The following is a 23,801-nucleotide window of genomic DNA, read 5'->3' as shown; positions in this document are numbered from 1 at the left end:
GCACCTATTCCCTATATAGTGCACTACTTTTAACCAGAGCCCTATGGGGGCTTCTGCCCTTCTGGTCTAAAGTAGTGCACTACACTATATATCAGTGCACCATAAGATGTGAGACACACTATATGACCTATACAGTATGTCTTCCTATGGGCCCTGGTCAGAAATAGTGCACTATATAGGGAATAGGGTGTATAGGTAGTGCACTATATAGGGTCTATAGGTAGTGCGCTATATAGGGAATAGGGTGTATAGGTAGTGCACTATATATGGAATAGGGTGTATACGTAGTGCACTATATAGGGAATAGGGTGTATATGTAGTGCACTATATATGGAATAGGGTCTATAGGTAGTGCACTATATATGGAATAGGGTGTATAGGTAGTGCACTATATATGAAATAGGGTGTATAGGTAGTGCACTATATAGATAATAGGGTGTATAGGTAGTGCACTAAATATGGAATAGGGTGTATAGGTAGTGCACTATATAGGGAATAGGGTGTTTCGGTAGTGCACTATATTTGGAATAGGGTGTATACGTAGTGCACTATATATGGAATAGGGTGTATACGTAGTGCACTATATATGGAATAGGGTGTATACGTAGTGCACCATATAGGGAATAGGGTGTATAGGTAGTGCACTATATCGGGTCTATAGGTAGTGCACTATATAGGGAATAGGGTGTATAGGTAGTGCACTATATATGGAATAGGGTGTATAGGTAGTGCACTATATAGGGTCTATAGGTAGTGCACTATATAGGGTCTATAGGTAGTGCACGATATATGGAATAGGGTGTTTAGGTAGTGCACTATATAGGGAATAGGGTGTTTAGGTAGTGCACTTCTATAGACCAGAGCCCTATGGCACCCTATATAGTGCACTACTTTAGACCAGAGCCCTATGGCACCCTATTCCCTATATAGTGCACTACTTTTAACCAGAGCCCTATGGGGGCTTCTGCCCTTCTGGTCTAAAGTAGTGCACTGCACTATATATCAGTGCACTATAAGATGTGAGACACACTATATGACCTATACAGTATGTCTTCCTATGGGCCCTGGTCAAAAATAGTGCACTATATAGGGAATAGGGTGTATAGGTAGTGCACTATATATGGAATAGGGTGTATAGGTAGTGCACTTCTATAGACCAGAGCCCTATGGCACCCTATATAGTGCACTACTTTAGACCAGAGCCCCTATGGCACCCTATTCCCTATATAGTGCACTACTTTTAACCAGAGCCCTATGGGGGCTTCTGCCCTTCTGGTCTAAAGTAGTGCACTACACTATATATCAGTGCACTATAAGATGTGAGACACACTATATGACCTATACAGTATGTCTTCCTATGGGCCCTGGTCAAAAATAGTGCACTAAATAGGGAATAGGGTGTATAGGTAGTGCACTATATAGGGTCTATAGGTAGTGCACTATATATGGAATAGGGTGTTTAGGTAGTGCACTATATAGGGTGTATAGGTAGTGCACTATACAGGGTCTATAGGTAGTGCACTATATAGGGAATAGGGTGTATAGGTAGTGCACTATATAGGGAATAGGGTGTTTAGGTAGTGCACTATATAGGGAATAGGGTGTTTAGGTAGTGCACTATATATGGAATAGGGTGTATAGGTAGTGCACTATATATGGAATAGGGTGTATAGGTAGTAGTGCACTATATAGGGTGTATAGGTAGTGCACTATATAGGGAATAGGGTGTATAGGTTGTGCACTATATATGGAATAGGGTGTATAGGTAGTGCACTATATAGGGTCTATAGGTAGTGCACTATATAGGGAATAGGGTGTATAGGTAGCGCACTATATATGGAATAGGGTGTATAGGTAGTGCACTATATATGGAATAGGGTGTATAGGTAGTGCACTATATAGGGTGTATAGGTAGTGCACTATATAGGGAATAGGGTGTATAGGTAGTGCACTATATATGGATTAGGGTGTATAGGTAGTGCACTATATAGGGTGTATAGGTAGTGCAGAGCAGCGAGGGAGGAGGCTGACTGTATGTTCGACAGGTTAATTGTTACTGTGATGTGTTATTGATGTGTGAATCCTAGGGCTCCTCTCAAAATGATACAACTAAATAATACACTACTGCTTTTCTATTTATGAAATCACAACCAGCTTTTTCCTCTGTCAGGACATTATCCCTCCAACCTTCTGTCAGGACATTATCCCTCCAACCTTCTGTCAGGACATTATCCCTCCAACCTTCTGTCGGGACATTATCCCTCTAACCTTTCGTCAGGCCATTATCCCTCTAATATATAATATATCCCATTTAGCAGACGCTTTTGTCCAAAGCGACTTACAAGTCGGCTGGGGCCACTACTTTTACATATGGGTGGTCCCAGCGGGAATCGAACCCACGACGCTTGGCGTTGCAAGCGCCATGCTCTACCGACTGAGCCACACAGGACCTTCTGACCTTCTAACCCTTCTAACCTTCTAACCTTCTGTCAGGACATTATCCCTCCAACATTCTGTCAGGACATTATCCATCCATCCTTCTGCCAGGACATTACCCCCCCACCCTTCTGACAGGACATTATCCATCCATCCTTCTGCCAGGACATTACCCCTCCAACCTTCTGTCAGGACATTATCCCTCTAACCTTTCGTCGGGCCATTATCCCTCTAACCTTCTGTCAGGACATTAGCCCTATAACCTTCTGTCAGGCAATTATCCCTCCATCCTTCTGTCGGGACATTATCCCCCCCAACCTTCTGTCGGGACATTATCCCCCATCCTTCTGCCAGGACATTACCCCTCCAACCTTCTGTCAGGACATTATCCCCCATCCTTCTGACAGGACATTATCCCCCATCCTTATGTCGGGACATTATCCCCCATCATTATGTCGGGACATTATCCCCCATCCTTCTGTCGGGACATTATCCCCCATCCTTCTGTCGGGACATTATCCCCCATCCTTCTGTCGGGACATTATCCCCCCATCCTTCTGTCGGGACATTATCCCCCATCCTAATGTCGGGACATTATCCCCCATCCTTCTGACAGGACATTATCCCCCATCCTTCTGTCGGGACATTATCCCCCCATCCTTCTGTCGGGACATTATCCCCCAATCATTATGTCGGGACATTATCCCCCCATCCTTCTGTCGGGACATTATCCCCCCATCCTTCTGTCGGGACATTATCCCCCATCCTTCTGTCGGGACATTATCCCCCCCATCCTTCTGTCGGGACATTATCCCCCCATCCTTCTGACAGGACATTATCCCTCTGACCTTCTGTCGGAACATTATCCCTCTGACCTTCTGTCGGGACATTACCCCTCTGACCTTCTGTCGGGACATTACCCCTCTGACCTTCTGTCGGGACATTACCCCTCTGACCTTCTGTCGGGACATTACCCCTCTAACCTTGTCAGGACATTATCCCTCTAACCTTGTCAGGACATTATCCCTCTGACCTTCTGTCGGGACATTACCCCTCTAACCTTGTCAGGACATTACCCCTCTAACCTTCTGTCGGGACATTACCCCTCTAACCTTGTCAGGACATTACCCCTCTAACCTTCTGTCGGGACATTACCCCTCTGACCTTGTCAGGACATTACCCCTCTAACCTTCTGTCGGGACATTACCCCTCTAACCTTGTCAGGACATTACCCCTCTAACCTTCTGTCGGGACATTACCCCTCTAACCTTGTCAGGACATTACCCCTCTAACCTTCTGTCGGGACATTACCCCTCTGACCTTCTGTCGGGACATTACCCCTCTGACCTTCTGTCGGGACATTACCCCTCTGACCTTCTGTCGGGACATTACCCCTCTGACCTTCTGTCGGGACATTACCCCTCTAACCTTCTGTCGGGACATTATCCCTCTAACCTTGTCAGGACATTATCCCTCTGACCTTCTGTCGGGACATTACCCCTCTAACCTTGTCAGGACATTACCCCTCTAACCTTCTGTCGGGACATTACCCCTCTAACCTTGTCAGGACATTACCCCTCTAACCTTCTGTCGGGACATTACCCCTCTGACCTTGTCAGGACATTACCCCTCTAACCTTCTGTCGGGACATTACCCCTCTGACCTTGTCAGGACAGTTTTGAGCATTGTGTATTTATCAGTGTTAGTTTGTCCGTTGGTCTGCAATGAAAAACCCAGTCTACGTCCTAAATGACACGGCCCTGGCCAAAGGTTGTGTGTGTGTGTGTGTGTGTGTGTGTGTGTGTGTGTGTGTGTGTGTGTGTGTGTGTGTGTGTGTGTGTGTGTGTGATTGTTTGCATGGGTCCAAAGTGTGTGCACTGAACTTGGTCAAGTTCTGGGCTTTTGGCGGGTGAAATAAATGTAGTGTGGTCTTTAAGTTTGGACTGCTTATTTGTAATCAGAAGGTTTGGTATCATGTTATATTTAATTGATTGGTTTGGTATCATGTCCTGTCATATTTAATTGATTTGTTTGGTATCATGTCCTGTCATATTTAATTGATTGGTTTGGTATCATGTCCTGTCATATTTAATTGATTGGTTTGGTATCATGTCATATTTAATTGATTGGTTTGGTATCATGTCATATTTAATTGATTGGTTTGGTATCATGTCCTGTCATATTTAATTGATTGGTTTGGTATCATGTCCTGTCATATTTAATTGATTGGTTTGGTATCATGTCATATTTAATTGATTGGTTTGGTATCATGTTATATTTAATTGATTGGTTTGGTAGCATGTCCTGTCATATTTAATTGATTGGTTTGGTATCATGTCCTGTCATATTTAATTGATTGGTTTGGTATCATGTCATATTTAATTGATTGGTTTGGTATCATGTTATATTTAATTGATTGGTTTGGTAGCATGTCCTGTCATATTTAATTGATTGGTTTGGTATCATGTCCTGTCATATTTAATTGATTGGTTTGGTATCATGTCCTGTCATATTTAATTGATTGGTTTGGTATCATGTCCTGTCATATTTAATAGGTGGTTTGTGGTGTATACGGCAGGAATCAGAGGATTAAACAGGCCTAAATATTGAATGAACCTGATTCTGTTGTCTGTCTGCAACCTTCTCAAAGCGTTTTCCAAGACCGCTTCTAACCAGAACATTGTAATGGTGAAAATATATCCATGTTATAAGTGTAGCTGCTACATTCCCTTCCAACAATAAAATGGCAGAGGAAACTTGTGTTCTTGACTGTTTATTTTGTGCCTTTTCCAAGTATACTGTTTGTACAGTAACAACAACAAACCTTTGTCAACACCTCGTTTTGTGTCTTTTCTCAGAAGACTACAGTCATGTCTTACCAGCCGACCTCAGAATGTTAGTCACAGTCACAAGTCTGTGGGCTGCATCCTAAATGGCTCCCTAGTTCGTGCACTACTTCAGCTCATAGAGCTCTGACCAAAAGTAGTGTGCTATATAGGGAATAGGGTGCCGTTTGGGAGTGATCCTGTGGTCAGTACTGATCATGTTCTCTACTGCCGTGGTTTCCTTTCCTCCCATCAGGTCCAAAGAACACCGCAGTGAGTTCCAAGTTTCTTTCAGATCCACTCTGACTGACACGCATTCCAACCCCGTCCTGCAGGATTCAGGGTGGGTCGTTCCCTTCCCTCCGACAGCTGTTTTTCCATCTAGTGGAGTTGGAACAGGAAAAGCTGAGGTATCTCCCACCTCTACACTAACACAGGGGATCTGAATGAGTCCGTCCGTGTGTGTTGCTTCACAGCAGTCTGTTTGGGATCGTCTGGTCACTCAGTCTGGACATCAGTTCCTACCTGGTATGTACTGTGTTTTGTCTTTTAGTCTTCTAGTGTGACAGTAAAACAGCATGAAGGTACAGCGAGTTATGCCTCTGGATTTGCGTGTCGTGTTTGATCAGAAGCAGAGTTCATGTCAGTGTGTCAGGCTGTCTCAGCCAGGATTTCTTCCACATATGGTCCTCTGATGACCAGGCTGGTTCTGGGGGTTGGTTAAAGTATACGGGTAAGAGATTAATTTAGCTTTTGGCAACATGTCTCTGGTTCATTCAGAGTGATATGTGAAGAGTTAATGTGGTTGTAGCTGTGTGTTGTTGCTGCTGCTTCATTGAAACACCAGGTGTTAGTAGTTACAGAGGAGTCACCCTGAACTGAAAGACCCTGAACAGGCTTCCTGGAAACCTGATCCCTGGAAACCACCGGCAGTCACACACAGGTCTTCAACGTCTTTCGCTCGCCCGCCCGCCCGCTCGCTCTGACGGATGGAGGACTGACACATCCACCATGCCTTACATCTGCCATATACCACAGTTTATTACGTCTGCCACCCTGGCAAGTTTATTAGGTATGCCACCCTGGCCAGTTTATTAGGTATGCCACCCTGGCCAGTTTATTAGGTATGCCACCTTGGCCAGTTTATTAGGTATGCCACCCTGGCCAGTTTATTAGGTATGCCACACTGGCCAGTTTATTAGGTATGCCACCTTGGCCAGTTTATTAGGTATGCCACCTTGGCCAGTTTATTAGGTATGCCACCCTGGCCAGTTTATTAGGTATGCCACCCTGGCCAGTTTACTAGTTTCTGCCAAGGCAGCAGCTACTCTTCCTGGGGTTTATTATGGATCCCCATTAGTTCCTGCCAAGGCAGAAGCTACTCTTCCCGTGGCTCCGGCAAAATTAAGGCAGTTATATAATTTTAAAAACACAAATATATTTAAATACATTCATAACATATTTCACAATATACTAAGTGTGTGCTCTTACATAATCCTTGTGTATAGTGCCTATATTAACGTGTGTGTGCATGTGTCAGTGCCTATGTTTGTGTTGCTTCACAGTCCCTGCTGTTCCATAAGGTGTGTTTGGATGTTTTTTAAATCTGATTCTACTGCTGCCTCAGTTACCTGATGTAGAATAGAGTTCCATGTCGTCATGGCTCTACGTAGTACTGTAGAATAGAGTTCCATGTCGTCATGGCTCTATGTAGTACTGTAGAATAGAGTTCCATGTCGTCATGGCTCTATGTAGTACTGTAGAATAGAGTTCCATGTCGTCATGGCTCTACGTAGTACTGTAGAATAGAGTTCCATGTCGTCATGGCTCTATGTAGTACTGTAGAATAGAGTTCCATGTCGTCATGGCTCTATGTAGTACTGTAGAATAGAGTTCCATGTTGTCATGGCTCTATGTAGTACTGTAGAATATAGTTCCATGTCGTCATGGCTCTATGTAGTACTGTAGAATAGAGTTCCATGTAGTCATGGCTCTATGTAGTACTTTGTGCCTCCCATAGTCTGATCTGGACTGGGGACTGTGAAGAGACCTCTGGTGGCATGTCTTGTGGGGTAGTCATGGGTGTCTGAGCTGTGTGCCAGTAGTTTAGACAGACAGCTCGGTGCATTCAACATGTCAATACCTCTCATAAATACAAGTAGGGATGAAGTCAATCTCTCCTCCACTTTGAGCCAGGAGAGATTGACATGCATATTATTAATATTAGCTCTCTGTGTTCATCCAAGGTCCAGCCGTGCTGCTCTGTTCTGAACCAAATGCAATGATCGTAAGTCCCTCTTTGTAGCACCTGACCACATGACTGAACAGTAGTCAAGGTGTGACAAAACTAGGGCCTGTAGGACCTGCTTTGTTGATAGTGTTGTTAAGAAGGTAGAAACTAGGGCCTGTAGGACCTGTCGTGTTGATAGTGTTGTTAAGAAGGCAGAAACTAGGGCCTGTAGGACCTGCCTTGTTGATAGTGTTGTTAAGAAGGTAGGAACTAGGGCCTGTAGGACCTGCCTTGTTGATAGTGTTGTTAAGAAGGTAGGAACTAGGGCCTGTAGGACCTGCCTTGTTGATAGTGTTGTTAAGAAGGCAGAAACTAGGGCCTGTAGGACCTGCCTTGTTGATAGTGTTGTTAAGAAGGTAGAAACTAGGGCCTGTAGGACCTGCCTTGTTGATAGTGTTGTTAAGAAGGTAGGAACGAGGGCCTGTAGGACCTGCCTTGTTGATAGTGCTGTTAAGAAGGTAGAAACTAGGGCCTGTAGGACCTGCCTTGTTGATAGTGCTGTTAAGAAGGTAGAAACTAGGGCCTGTAGGACCTGCGTTGTTGATAGTGCTGTTAAGAAGGTAGAAACTAGGGCCTGTAGGACCTGCCTTGTTGATAGTGTTGTTAAGAAGGTAGAAACTAGGGCCTGTAGGACCTGCCTTGTTGATAGTGTTGTTAAGAAGGTCGGAACGAGGGCCTGTAGGACCTGCCTTGTTGATAGTGTTGTTAAGAAGGTAGAAACTTGGGCCTGTAGGACCTGCCTTGTTGATAGTGCTGTTAAGAAGGTAGAAACTAGGGCCTGTAGGACCTGCCTTGTTGATTGTGCTGTTAAGAAGGTAGAAACTAGAGCCTGTAGGACCTGCCTTGTTGATAGTGTTGTTAAGAAGGTAGAAACTAGGGCCTGTAGGACCTGCCTTGTTGATAGTGTTGTTAAGAAGGTAGAAACTAGGGCCTGTGGTAAAACAGTGCAATGGTAGAGTGTTGATACCTAATCACAGTGTAATGGTAAAGTTCAACAGGGGTAATTTATGGTCAGTCAGGGGTAGGGGGTTGACCTATGGTATCACCCTATTCCCTGTATAGTACACTACCAGGGTCACAGGTCAACAGGGGTAATTTATGGTCAGTCAGGGGTAGGGGGTTGAACTATAGTATCACCCTATTCCCTGTATAGTACACTACCAGGGTCACAGGTCAACAGGGGGTCATTTATGGTCAGTCAGGGGTAGGGGGTTGACCTATGGTATCACCCCTATTCCCTGTATAGTACACTACCAGGGTCACAGGTCAACAGGGGTAATTTATGGTCAGTCAGGGGTAGGGGGTTGAACTATAGTATCACCCTATTCCCTGTATAGTACACTACCAGGGTCACAGGTCAACAGGGGGTAATTTATGGTCAGTCAGGGGTAGGGGGTTGAACTATAGTATCACCCTATTCCCTGTATAGTACACTACCAGGGTCACAGGTCAACAGGGGGTCATTTATGGTCAGTCAGGGGTAGGGGTTGAACTATAGTATCACCCTATTCCCTGTAGTTTTCTCCTCAATGATCCAAACATCTACTATTCACAGTAAACAGTAGTTTTCTCCCTCAATGATCCAAACATCTACTTCCTTGTGTAGTTTTCTTGCTATTTGCACTTCTTTTACTTGAGTTTACCAAAGTAACCGTCTCTCTGGCTGACCTCTGACCTGAGTTCTGTCCTCAGCTTTCCCTCTGCAGTGTCTCGTCCAAGCTGCTCCTCTTCCCTCTCCCGCCTGGCTGTCAGCGGCAGCTCCCCAACCCGTACTCTGAATCCACCCCCACACCTGATCTACTCACACACTCACATACAGACACACAGTTCCTCTCTCCCCTTACCGTGGCCTCTATTTCCTACATCTCTCAGAGAAAATTACAATTCTCGTGGTATTTTTTATGCACTGACTTTACTGAACTCTGGAGAAAACGAACATTGCCGCTGGGTGAGTACATCTGACAATGTGCTCTCCTGTCCATCTGACAATGTGCTCTCCCGTCCGTTTGACAATGTGCTCTCCGTCCGTTTGACAATGTGCTCTCCGTCCATCTGACAATGTGCTCTCCCGTCCGTCTGACAATGTGCTCTCCCGTACATCTGACAATGTGCTCTCCCGTACATCTGACAATGTGCTCTCCCGTCCATCTGACAATGTGCTCTCCCGTCCGTCTGACAATGTGCTCTCCCGTCCGTCTGACAATGTGCTCTCCCGCACGTCTGACAATGTGCTCTCCCGTCCATCTGACAATGTGCTCTCCCGTCCATCTGACAATGTGCTCTCCCGTACATCTGACAATGTGCTCTCCCGTCCGTCTGACAATGTGCTCTCCCGTCCGTCTGACAATGTGCTCTCCCGTACGTCTGACAATGTGCTCTCCCGTCCGTCTGACAATGTGCTCTCCCGTCCGTCTGACAATGTGCTCTCCCGTCCGTCTGACAATGTGCTCTCCCGTCACGTCTGACAATGTGCTCTCCCGTCCGTCTGACAATGTGCTCTCCCGTCCATCTGACAATGTGCTCTCCGTCCATCTGACAATGTGCTCTCCCGTCCGTCTGACAATGTGCTCTCCCCGCACGTCTGACAATGTGCTCTCCCGTCCATCTGACAATGTGCTCTCCCGTCCGTCTGACAATGTGCTCTCCCGTACATCTGACAATGTGCTCTCCCGTCCGTCTGACAATGTGCTCTCCCGTCCATCTGACAATGTGCTCTCCCGTCCGTCTGACAATGTGCTCTCCCGTCCATCTGACAATGTGCTCTCCCGTCCATCTGACAATGTGCTCTCCCGTCCGTCTGACAATGTGCTCTCCCGTCCATCTGACAATGTGCTCAAAATCTGTCTGTCTGCATGGAGAGAGTCTCCTCAATGACTGGGGAATAGGTGTATTTATCCTGGGACACACCCTGCCCAGGTGTGTCTGCATGGAGAGTCTCCTCAATGACTGGGGAATAGGTGTATTTATCCTGGGACACACCCTGCCCAGGTGTGTCTGCATGGAGAGAGTCTCCTCAATGACTGGGGAATAGGTGTATTTATCCTGGGACACACCCTGCCCAGGTGTGTCTGCATGGAGAGAGTCTCAATGACTGGGGAATAGGTGTATTTATCCTGGGACACACCCTGCCCAGGTGTGTCTGCATGGAGAGTCTCCTCAATGACTGGGAATAGGTGTATTTATCCTGGGACACACCCTGCCCAGGTGTGTCTGCATGGAGAGTCTCCTCAATGACTGGGAATAGGTGTATTTATCCTGGGACACACCCTGCCCAGGTGTGTCTGCATGGAGAGTCTCCTCAATGACTGGGGAGAGGTGTATTTATCCTGGGACACACCCTGCCCAGGTGTGTCTGCATGGAGAGTCTCCTCAATGACTGGGGGAATAGGTGTATTTATCCTGAGACACACCCTGCCCAGGTGTGTCTGCATGGAGAGTCTCCTCAATGACTGGGGAGAGGTGTATTTATCCTGGGACACACCCTGCCCAGGTGTGTCTGCATGGAGAGTCTCCTCAATGACTGGGGAGAGGTGTATTTATCCTGGGACACACCCTGCCCAGGTGTGTCTGCATGGAGAGTCTCCTCAATGACTGGGGAATAGGTGTATTTATCCTGGGACACACCCTGCCCAGGTGTGTCTGCATGGAGAGTCTCCTCAATGACTGGGGGAATAGGTGTATTTATCCTGAGACACACCCTGCCCAGGTGTGTCTGCATGGAGAGTCTCCTCAATGACTGGGGAGAGGTGTATTTATCCTGGGACACACCCTGCCCAGGTGTGTCTGCATGGAGAGTCTCCTCAATGACTGGGGAGAGGTGTATTTATCCTGGGACACACCCTGCCCAGGTGTGTCTGCATGGAGAGTCTCCTCAATGACTGGGGAATAGGTGTATTTATCCTGGGACACACCCTGCCCAGGTGTGTCTGCATGGAGAGTCTCCTCAATGACTGGGGGAATAGGTGTATTTATCCTGGGACACACCCTGCCCAGGTGTGTCTGCATGGAGAGAGTCTCCTCAATGACTGGGGAATAGGTGTATTTATCCTGGGACACACCCTGCCCAGGTGTGTCTGCATGGAGAGTCTCCTCAATGACTGGGGAATAGGTGTATTTATCCTGGGACACACCCTGCCCAGGTGTGTCTGCATGGAGAGTCTCCTCAATGACTGGGGAATAGGTGTATTTATCCTGGGACACACCCTGCCCAGGTGTGTATGCATGGAGAGTCTCCTCAATGACTGGGGAATAGGTGTATTTATCCTGGGACACACCCTGCCCAGGTGTGTCTGCATGGAGAGTCTCCTCAATGACTGGGAATAGGTGTATTTATCCTGGGACACACCCTGCCCAGGTGTGTCTGCATGGAGAGTCTCCTCAATGACTGGGGAATAGGTGTATTTATCCTGGGACACACCCTGCCCAGGTGTGTCTGCATGGAGAGTCTCCTCAATGACTGGGGAATAGGTGTATTTATCCTGGGACACACCCTGCCCAGGTGTGTCTGCATGGAGAGTCTCCTCAATGACTGGGAATAGGTGTATTTATCCTGGGACACACCCTGCCCAGGTGTGTCTGCATGGAGAGTCTCCTCAATGACTGGGAATAGGTGTATTTATCCTGGGACACACCCTGCCCAGGTGTGTCTGCATGGAGAGTCTCCTCAATGACTGGGGGGAATAGGTGTATTTATCCTGGGACACACCCTGCCCAGGTGTGTCTGCATGGAGAGTCTCCTCAATGACTGGGGAGAGTGTATTTATCCTGGGACACACCCTGCCCAGGTGTGTCTGCATGGAGAGTCTCCTCAATGACTGGGGAATAGGTGTATTTATCCTGGGACACACCCTGCCCAGGTGTGTCTGCATGGAGAGTCTCCTCAATGACTGGGGAATAGGTGTATTTATCCTGGGACACACCCTGCCCAGGTGTGTCTGCATGGAGAGTCTCCTCAATGACTGGGGAATAGGTGTATTTATCCTGGGACACACCCTGCCCAGGTGTGTCTGCATGGAGAGTCTCCTCAATGACTGGGGGAATAGGTGTATTTATCCTGGGACACACCCTGCCCAGGTGTGTCTGCATGGAGAGAGTCTCCTCAATGACTGGGGAATAGGTGTATTTATCCTGGGACACACCCTGCCCAGGTGTGTCTGCATGGAGAGTCTCCTCATTGACTGGGGAATAGGTGTATTTATCCTGGGACACACCCTGCCCAGGTGTGTCTGCATGGAGAGTCTCCTCAATGACTGGGAAGAGGTGTATTTATCCTGGGACACACCCTGCCCAGGTGTGTCTGCATGGAGAGAGTCTCCTCAATGACTGGGGAATAGGTGTATTTATCCTGGGACACACCCTGCCCAGGTGTGTCTGCATGGAGAGAGTCTCCTCAATGACTGGGGAATAGGTGTATTTATCCTGGGACACACCCTGCCCAGGTGTGTCTGCATGGAGAGTCTCCTCAATGACTGGGAATAGGTGTATTTATCCTGGGACACACCCTGCCCAGGTGTGTCTGCATGGAGAGTCTCCTCAATGACTGGGGAATAGGTGTATTTATCCTGGGACACACCCTGCCCAGGTGTGTCTGCATGGAGAGTCTCCTCAATGACTGGGAAGAGGTGTATTTATCCTGGGACACACCCTGCCCAGGTGTGTCTGCATGGAGAGTCTCCTCAATGACTGGGGAATAGGTGTATTTATCCTGGGACACACCCTGCCCAGGTGTGTCTGCATGGAGAGTCTCCTCAATGACTGGGGAATAGGTGTATTTATCCTGGGACACACCCTGCCCAGGTGTGTCTGCATGGAGAGTCTCCTCAATGACTGGGGAATAGGTGTATTTATCCTGGGACACACCCTGCCCAGGTGTGTCTGCATGGAGAGAGTCTCCTCAATGACTGGGAATAGGTGTATTTATCCTGGGACACACCCTGCCCAGGTGTGTCTGCATGGAGAGTCTCCTCAATGACTGGGGAATAGGTGTATTTATCCTGGGACACACCCTGCCCAGGTGTGTCTGCATGGAGAGAGTCTCCTCAATGACTGGGGAATAGGTGTTTTTCCTAAGGTTCCTAAGACAAACCCACGTTTTATTCGTAAGAGAAATGTGAAGTGTTTTAATCGACCTGTTCGCTACTTTCCTGCACCCAACCCACAGTGTCAGAGCACAAGGGTAACAAAGGGTTAAAGGATGATCAAAACGTAGACCAGGTTCTCCAGAAGTTCCACTACTTGAAGAACTAAAGCGAGAACTTTAAGAAAAGGGTAAAAGATAAGTCACAAGGACCAGACGGGAATTACCGGACACCAGGTCCGCAGGAATTAACACCCATCACAGGGATGTTAAAATTAAAATCTCTCCCGCTCTCACTCGAGACCCTATCCAGGGCCCGCTTGATCAAGAAACAAACCCCCGGGCTTTGTCTATAGACTCTGATACAAAGGTTGCGAAGGGAAAAGGTCAAACGCTTCGTTAAAGCCAAGCCCACTCAAAATCGGAAAAGTCAATCTGCTTCCACCTTGAACAGAAATGGCACATCACATCGTTGCGAACGACCACTTTGTGGGGAACATGTCCTCGAAACACGCCCATACCTGGAAACAGTCCTGGAGGATTGCTTTAACTTGTCATGCACTAATTGATTCAGGTGCGACAATATCACTCATCTCTCAAACATTGTTTGATGATCTTAAAAAGGGCTTTGAAGCCAACTGAACATTGGTTAAAAGTGTAACGATGCGACACTACACTTCGAGGGGTCACTCAGACTACCTCGCCTCTCACATTGAGAGTCATGCTGAAACTACACTTCAAGGACGTATCGCTCGTCCACCCTGTGTATGTTACCAGCCTCGAAACTGTTCCCTGGTACTTGGAGCAGACTTGATGGATCGGTTACTCCCATTGATGGATTGGAAAACCAACCAGGTATGGTCACAGGCTACAGTGCCTCCTCCACCGACAACACTGTCTTCCCCTAACACTAGCTGCAACGCAGTCATTCACGAGGGTTTCTGTTGAAAGAACCCCTGGGAAAAAGACGTTTAGAAACCTCTTGGGGCAGAGTCCAATCCAAGGAGATATTACGATATCTCGACACATTCCATCAGCCAACCTGATTGACCATTCTTTTCATGATTTCGAGCCAGCTGTCTCTGTGAATAAGCAACTTCCCTCCTCCTTGCAGTCATGCAATAAGGTAGTTGAGATGTGCCCTTCGGACACTTCCGCAAGCACTGCAGCTGTCTCAGCAAGAAAAACATTGATGCGCAGAGTATACTCTGCTTTGAATGATACCCTTGCCCGTTGTTGGGGACTGTCACGCCTTACAATGACAGTAATGGCGTCAGTCCAGCAACTGACCCGATGACTCCCACTGGTGGAAACACCTTGCGATATCACAGAGCGATATCCTCGTCTCAGTTCGCAGGTACTGAAGAGGTTGCCACACGCGGACGCGGTGGTGACTGACATGCCTCTACAGCCACTGAGGTGTTGAAGCACAAACACCAGGAGATTTGGTTGGAAGGGTACCGCCATTCTCATAACGCGGCCGCTGACAACTCGTACATAAGGTCCGACCTTTTCGTGTGTACCTCAAATACCAACACCACCCGCTGGTGGAGGGGTCCGGAGACATAAAGGGGGGAATAGTAGCCCAGACTCATGATGAGCCTCATCGAGGCCGGTGGGGTTGAGACTACGGACAACACCGTACGAGGCCACCAGAGCATAAATCAAATCTAGTTGTAAACTCCCCTATGAGAACAGTGAGGAGCAGGCGGGCCCCTAGACGGGGATTATCTTAGAACACATCTAAGATAGTACTGAGGTGTACCACACTGGTCATAAAGGAAGTCCAGTGGACTTGTCCACCTCCAAAACAAATGGCAACAAAAATCATTCCTTGCCATGTGTAGGTTCAACTACATACAACTAGTAAAATGCTCCAATCATGTGTTCCGGTAGTATAATATTTCTGAATAAATCGGTAGGATAACTGGTCCCTTTGAGCACCAGTACCAATACCAGCGACAGTCAGATCAGCTACAATCAGTAAGAAGGTTAGCGACACAACCAATCAAATGACCCTTGACAACAACGACATAGGAGTCACTCAGAGTGCCACCGCGTGGAAGGGAATCTCAGTCTTCCAGTGTTTACCACACATGTCACTAATAAACAGAACCCTCCATTCAGGTGGAACATCATTAACCACGATCACACCACGTACGACTGGTCCAATACTTAGAGTACATCATTAACCACGTGCGACTGGTCTAATACTTAGAGTACATCATTAACCACGTCACGACTGGTCTAATACTTAGAGTACATCATTAACCACGTACGACTGGTCCAATACTTAGAGTACATCATTAACCACGCACGACTGGTCCAATACTTAGAGTACATCATTAACCACGATCACACCACGTACGACTGGTCCAATACTTAGAGTACATCATTAACCACGTAGGACTGGTCTAATACTTAGAGTACATCATTAACCACGTACGACTGGTCTAATACTTAGAGTACATCATTAACCACGTACGACTGGTCTAATACTTAGAGTACATCATTAACCACGTACGACTGGTCCAATACTTAGAGTACATCATTAACCACGTACGACTGGTCCAATACTTAGAGTACATCATTAACCACGTACGACTGGTCCAATACTTAGAGTACATCATTAACCACGATCACACCACGTCGACTGGTCTAATACTTAGAGTACATCATTAACCACGATCACACCACGTCGACTGGTCCAATACTTAGAGTACATCATTAACCACGTCGACTGGTCCAATACTTAGAGTACATCATTAACCACGATCACACCACGTACGACTGGTCTAATACTTAGAGTACATCATTAACCACGATCACACCACGTACGACTGGTCTAATACTTAGAGTACATCATTAACCACGTGACTGGTCTAATACTTAGAGTACATCATTAACCACGTACGACTGGTCTAATACTTAGAGTACATCATTAACCATGATCACACCACGTCGACTGGTCCAATACTTAGAGTACATCATTAACCACGTACGACTGGTCCAATACTTAGAGTACATCATTAACCACGATCACACCACGACTGGTCTAATACTTAGAGTACATCATTAACCACGATCACACCACGTACGACTGGTCTAATACTTAGAGTACATCATTAACCACGATCACACCACGTACGACTGGTCTAATACTTAGAGTACATCATTAACCACGTACGACTGGTCTAATACTTAGAGTACATCATTAACCACGTACGACTGGTCTAATACTTAGAGTACATCATTAACCACGTAGGACTGGTCCAATACTTAGAGTACATCATTAACCACGATCACACCACGATCGACTGGTCTAATACTTAGAGTACATCATTAACCACGATCACACCACGTAGGACTGGTCTAATACTTAGAGTACATCATTAACCACGTGCGACTGGTCTAATACTTAGAGTACATCATTAACCACGTCACGACTGGTCTAATACTTAGAGTACATCATTAACCATGATCACCCACGTACGACTGGTCCAATACTTAAGTACATCATTAACCACGTACAACTGGTCCAATACTTAGAGTACATCATTAACCACGATCACACCACGTGCGACTGGTCTAATACTTAGAGTACATCATTAACCACGATCACACCACGTACGACTGGTCTAATACTTAGAGTACATCATTAACCACGTCGACTGGTCCAATACTTAGAGTACATCATTAACCACGATCACACCGTCACGACTGGTCTAATACTTAGAGTACATCATTAACCACGATCACACCACGTCGACTGGTCTAATACTTAGAGTACATCATTAACCACGTCGACTGGTCTAATACTTAGAGTACATCATTAACCACGTACGACTGGTCTAATACTTAAGTACATCATTAACCACGATCACACCACGTACGACTGGTCCAATACTTAGAGTACATCATTAACCACGTACGACTGGTCCAATACTTAGAGTACATCATTAACCACGATCACACCACGTCATCGACTGGTCTAATACTTAGAGTACATCATTAACCACGATCACACCACGTACGACTGGTCTAATACTTAGAGTACATCATTAACCACGTCGACTGGTCTAATACTTAGAGTACATCATTAACCACGTGGTCTAATACTTAGAGTACATCATTAACCACGATCACACCACGTCACGACTGGTCCAATACTTAGAGTACATCATTAACCACGTACGACTGGTCTAATACTTAGAGTACATCATTAACCACGTCACGACTGGTCTAATACTTAGAGTACATCATTAACCATGATCACACCACGTACGACTGGTCCAATACTTAGAGTACATCATTAACCACGTACGACTGGTCCAATACTTAGAGTACATCATTAACCACGATCACACCACGTCGACTGGTCTAATACTTAGAGTACATCATTAACCACGATCACACCACGTACGACTGGTCTAATACTTAGAGTACATCATTAACCACGTCGACTGGTCCAATACTTAGAGTACATCATTAACCACGATCACACCACGTCGACTGGTCTAATACTTAGAGTACATCATTAACCACGATCACACCACGTACGACTGGTCTAATACTTAGAGTACATCATTAACCACGTCGCATTGGTCTAATACTTAGAGTACATCATTAACCACGTCACGACTGGTCTAATACTTAGAGTACATCATTAACCATGATCACACCACGTACGACTGGTCCAATACTTAGAGTACATCATTAACCACGTATGCGACTGGTCCAATACTTAGAGTACATCATTAACCACGATCACACCACGTCGACTGGTCTAATACTTAGAGTACATCATTAACCACGATCACACCACGTACGACTGGTCTAATACTTAGAGTACATCATTAACCACGATCACACCACGTACGACTGGTCTAATACTTAGAGTACATCATTAACCACGTACGACTGGTCTAATACTTAGAGTACATCATTAACCACGTACGACTGGTCTAATACTTAGAGTACATCATTAACCATGATCACACCACGTACGACTGGTCCAATACTTAGAGTACATCATTAACCACGTACGACTGGTCCAATACTTAGAGTACATCATTAACCACGATCACACCACGTACGACTGGTCTAATACTTAGAGTACATCATTAACCACGATCACACCACGTACGACTGGTCTAATACTTAGAGTACATCATTAACCACGTCATTTCGACTGGTCTAATACTTAGAGTACATCATTAACCACGTGCATCTGACTGGTCTAATACTTAGAGTACATCATTAACCACGCATCGACTGGTCCAATACTTAGAGTACATCATTAACCACGATCACACCACGTCACGACTGGTCTAATACTTAGAGTACATCATTAACCACGATCACACCACGTCTCGACTGGTCTAATACTTAGAGTACATCATTAACCACGTCGACTGGTCTAATACTTAGAGTACATCATTAACCACGTCAATACTTAGAGTACATCATTAACCACGATCACACCGTACGACTGGTCCAATACTTAGAGTACATCATTAACCACGTACGACTGGTCTAATACTTAGAGTACATCATTAACCACGTCGACTGGTCTAATACTTAGAGTACATCATTAACCATGATCACACCGAATGCACGACTGGTCCAATACTTAGAGTACATCATTAACCACGTACGACTGGTCCAATACTTAGAGTACATCATTAACCACGATCACACCACGTACGACTGGTCTAATACTTAGAGTACATCATTAACCACGATCACACCACGCGACTGGTCTAATACTTAGAGTACATCATTAACCACGTCGACTGGTCCAATGTTAGAGTACATCATTAACCACGATCACACCACGTACGACTGGTCTAATACTTAGAGTACATCATTAACCACGATCACACCACGCATTTCGACTGGTCTAATACTTAGAGTACATCATTAACCACGTCGACTGGTCTAATACTTAGAGTACATCATTAACCACGCACGACTGGTCTAATACTTAGAGTACATCATTAACCACGATCACACCACGTACGACTGGTCCAATACTTAGAGTACATCATTAACCACGTCACGACTGGTCCAATACTTAGAGTACATCATTAACCACGATCACACCACGTACGACTGGTCTAATACTTAGAGTACATCATTAACCACGATCACACGTCACGACTGGTCTAATACTTAGAGTACATCATTAACCACGTACGACTGGTCTAATACTTAGAGTACATCATTAACCACGTCGACTGGTCTAATACTTAGAGTACATCATTAACCACGATCACACCACGTACGACTGGTCCAATACTTAGAGTACATCATTAACCACGCATTCGACTGGTCCAATACTTAGAGTACATCATTAACCACGATCACACCACGTACGACTGGTCTAATTCTTAGAGTACATCATTAACCACGATCACACCACGTACGACTGGTCTAATACTTAGAGTACATCATTAACCACGATCACACCACGTACGACTGGTCTAATACTTAGAGTACATCATTAACCACGATCACGAGGACTGGTCTAATACTTAGAGTACATCATTAACCACGATCACGACTGGTCTAATACTTAGAGTACATCATTAACCACGTACGACTGGTCTAATACTTAGAGTACATCATTAACCACGTACGACTGGTCTAATACTTAGAGTACATCATTAACCATTATCACACCACGTAGGACTGGTCCAATACTTAGAGTACATCATTAACCACGACGACTGGTCCAATACTTAGAGTACATCATTAACCACGTACGACTGGTCTAATACTTAGAGTACATCATTAACCACGTACGACTGGTCTAATACTTAGAGTACATCATTAACCACGTACGACTGGTCTAATACTTAGAGTACATCATTAACCATTATCACACCACGTACGACTGGTCCAATACTTAGAGTACATCATTAACCACGTACGACTGGTCCAATACTTAGAGTACATCATTAACCACGTACGACTGGTCTAATACTTAGAGTACATCCGTCATGAGGATAGCTGGTCTAATACTTAGAGTACATCATGAGGATAGCTCCTCCATGGATGACTTAGCTATGAAATAGACTTCATATCTAACAACACTACAATAGTGGAAGACACTTGTAGTAAAAACTACTACAGACTCCCTCAACAACAATTCTGACTGACCTCCAGGCATTGACCTGATAAATTACCTGACTACGTCAGACTCATTCTGAACAAGTTGTAATCTGGATACTTGGTTTTCTTCCCTTGACAGGTGCGCTTGTGTAAGCATAAACACACATGCACAACGGAACATCCAATTAGGATTTATGCTAGGATCACTTAAGGGTCCAAGAAAAATACCAGCCTTAGTAAATAAAGTTGAACATTTACTTCTATGCCTTTGACTCTACAGCACTCACCAGTTTTCTTCCCAGAAGTCCATAGGTCATCCCTGTAGAAACTAGTGCCTTACAGCTGTCGACTTATCATATAGTTATCAACTTAGGATAGTGCCTAAGCAACACACCAAGTAGGAAAACCCTAGATATGGCATTAGAGACAATGCCATGATAGTCATTCTGCCAGAACATTGGACGTATATAGAGTATAGTCCAATTAGATGATTTTTGTGTGAGAACTGTATTTTGTAAATCTTTTGTTTATGCTTTCATTCCTTTTCAGTTCAGTTCCTTTGACACTTAGGAAGTGATAGAGCCAAAAAAAGTCCCCATACAACCATCAGAGTGCCACAACGCCACTCATTGGGGAATGAATGTAATTATATATATTTCATGAGTGTGCGTGCGTTGGTAACATCTGCCTAAGTTACTGCCCAGATCTTCCAGTCTGGACATGACCAGACTACGGGTCCCAGGAACGGAGACCCCAAATCCAGACACCTTAGGCCCATCCTTATCGCTGTCAGAGAGGTACATCATTAGAAGGGACCACAACGGCAATCATCAACTGCCATCCTTGTGGTAGACTGCTCCGCTTCCAAGGAAGCCTACCAAGTTCAACCACCAAGGGACTACAACGATAATCGACAAACAGGACATCACGTGTTCATGATTTTATGTTGATTTGTAACTTGCAGGACAAACAAAATCCAAACCACCAGGGGGGGTAAGTCATGACGTTGGCCTCTTTGGGTATAGCAAGCCCGTCCCCCTCTCCCTGCTGCCCCCTTTCCTCCTTCAACTAGGTTGCTGTGGTCAAAGAGACGTCGTAAATTCCTGAGGATCTCCTCATGGACACACAGTATAGAGAGAGTACATTTTCATAGAGGACAAAGGAAATCCTTCCACCTCACAGAACTTGAGGTACGAACAAATTTCATGTTCCGGAGCCTCAGATATGAGGTCTACATCTAATTGTTGTAGAAGATGAATGAGTGAGTATGATACTGTTTGTAAAATTGTGTAATATGATTTTGGACTGTTTAATGAAGAAAAATACGGGCCCTCCCGGGCGCAGTGGTTAAGGGCAATGTACTGCAGCACCAGCTGTGCCACCAGAGACCCTGGGTTCGTGTCCAGGCTTAGTCGTTACCGGCCGCGACGGGGAGGTCCGTGGGGCGACGCACAATTGGCCCAGCGTCGTCCGGGTTAGGGAGGTCTTAGGGATATCCTTGTCTCATCGCGCACCAGCAACTCCTGTGGCGGGCCGGGCGCAGTGCACGCTAACCAAGGTTGCCAGGTGCACGGTGTTAAATCCGACACATTGGTGCGGCTGGCTTCAGGGTTGGATGCGCGCTGTGTTAAGAAGCAGTGCGGCTTGGTTGGGTTGTGTATCGGAGGACACATGACTTTCAACCTTCGTCTCTCCCGAGCCCGTACAGAAGTTGTAGCGATGAGACAAGATAGTAGCTACTAAAACAATTGGATACCACGAAATTGGGAAGAAAAAGTGGTAACATTTTTAAAAAGAAGAAAAAAAATGGGAAAAAATGAAGAAAAAACGATTTGAACTAAATCAGAGGTCCGCCCCTGAGCCCAGTTAGGGTCAGGCCTCCTGGGACAGCCCTTTTTTGGCCCTTCCGAATAAAACCCCCACTCGGGTTATCGATCAGCAGACTGAGCTTACCTCAATTACGAGATGGCTAAAGGTTGCAGACCATGTGTTTCTCCATTAGGAGAGTCAAAAGTTTTTAACCATACCACGTGGTTAAACTCTTAGACTATCGATACCGACAGAATAAGAACAAGTCTTTACTAGTCTGCAGCTAGGAATTCGGTATCATTCAAGAACGACAACCGCCGAAACAACCATTCTATACCGAAATGAATGAATGAATGTCACTCTGAACTATCCACTATAACCACGACAGAGAGAGAGAGAGAGAGAGAGACGGACAATTCTACAAAATAAATGAACTTTTCACCAGCGATCAAGACGACACACTGAGCGTAAATATATGTATTGATTGCAATTGTTCCCGAATGAGTGAGCGTTCATGTGCAAAGGATTAGCATTCCAATTGTTCTATTTATCATCTTTGTGTATAAGACAGTGACTTCTTATTACTGCATTGTCGAACTAGAAGCACAAGCATTTTGCTACACTTCATCTGCTAACCATTTTGTCTAACAAGTTCTGCCATGACCGTTTTTTGTCTAACAAGCTGCAACTAGGGCACATTCTCATTTCATGTAACCACATTTACCTTGTTTGTTTGTTTGTTTATGCATTTCTGTGAATGACTTAGTTAGTAATAAATAAATGATTTAAGACAATTGATGTATGGGTGACTCATAGTGAAGACTGGGTTCGTGCAGATAACCAACAATTTACAACGTTTGGAATGAGACTAACGTGAGGTAAAGTAAATAATTCATTAATTCGAAGACTAATTCATCAGATAAAAAATCTGAAACGTTATTTTAGGAAATGATAACTTTGTAATCCGAATATTTTTCCTTGGTGCCCCGACTTCCTAGTAATTACGGTTCCATGATTAATCAGTCTAATCACGTTATGACTAATTCCAGAGACTCTTTGATAAAACCTATAAGTCTTCAGTTAATGAGAGTAAAGACTCGACAGAACCTCATGGCCAATGGGAAGCATCCTGAATGACACTATGTTAGATACGTTCACAACACAATGAGAAACACACTGGATCCAAACCAGTAGTCCATGGGGTCTGTCCCAAATGGAGCCCTATTCCCTAAGGAGTGCACTATTTCTG

General features: G+C 45.5%; 1 long non-coding RNA gene and 1 pseudogene across 1 annotated transcript; both read left to right on the top strand.

Annotated features, from left to right (window-relative positions):
• Window positions 1–9: 9 nt before the first annotated feature.
• LOC135554313 (uncharacterized) lies at window positions 10–2,126 on the top strand. Its single transcript, XR_010457674.1, has 2 exons — window positions 10–195; window positions 253–2,126. It is a non-coding gene; the product is annotated as an uncharacterized LOC135554313 (long non-coding RNA).
• Window positions 2,127–5,489: 3,363 nt separating this feature from the next.
• The window catches only part of LOC135554294 (aminopeptidase N-like), a 121,144-nt pseudogene continuing 102,832 nt past the window's right edge, over window positions 5,490–23,801 (top strand).

This window comes from Oncorhynchus masou, chromosome 2, assembly GCF_036934945.1.
Source record: "Oncorhynchus masou masou isolate Uvic2021 chromosome 2, UVic_Omas_1.1, whole genome shotgun sequence".
In the NCBI taxonomy this organism is placed as follows: Eukaryota; Metazoa; Chordata; class Actinopteri; order Salmoniformes; family Salmonidae; genus Oncorhynchus; species Oncorhynchus masou.
Note: the sequence above shows the minus strand (reverse complement) of the source record. Positions and strands in the feature narration are given on the sequence as shown.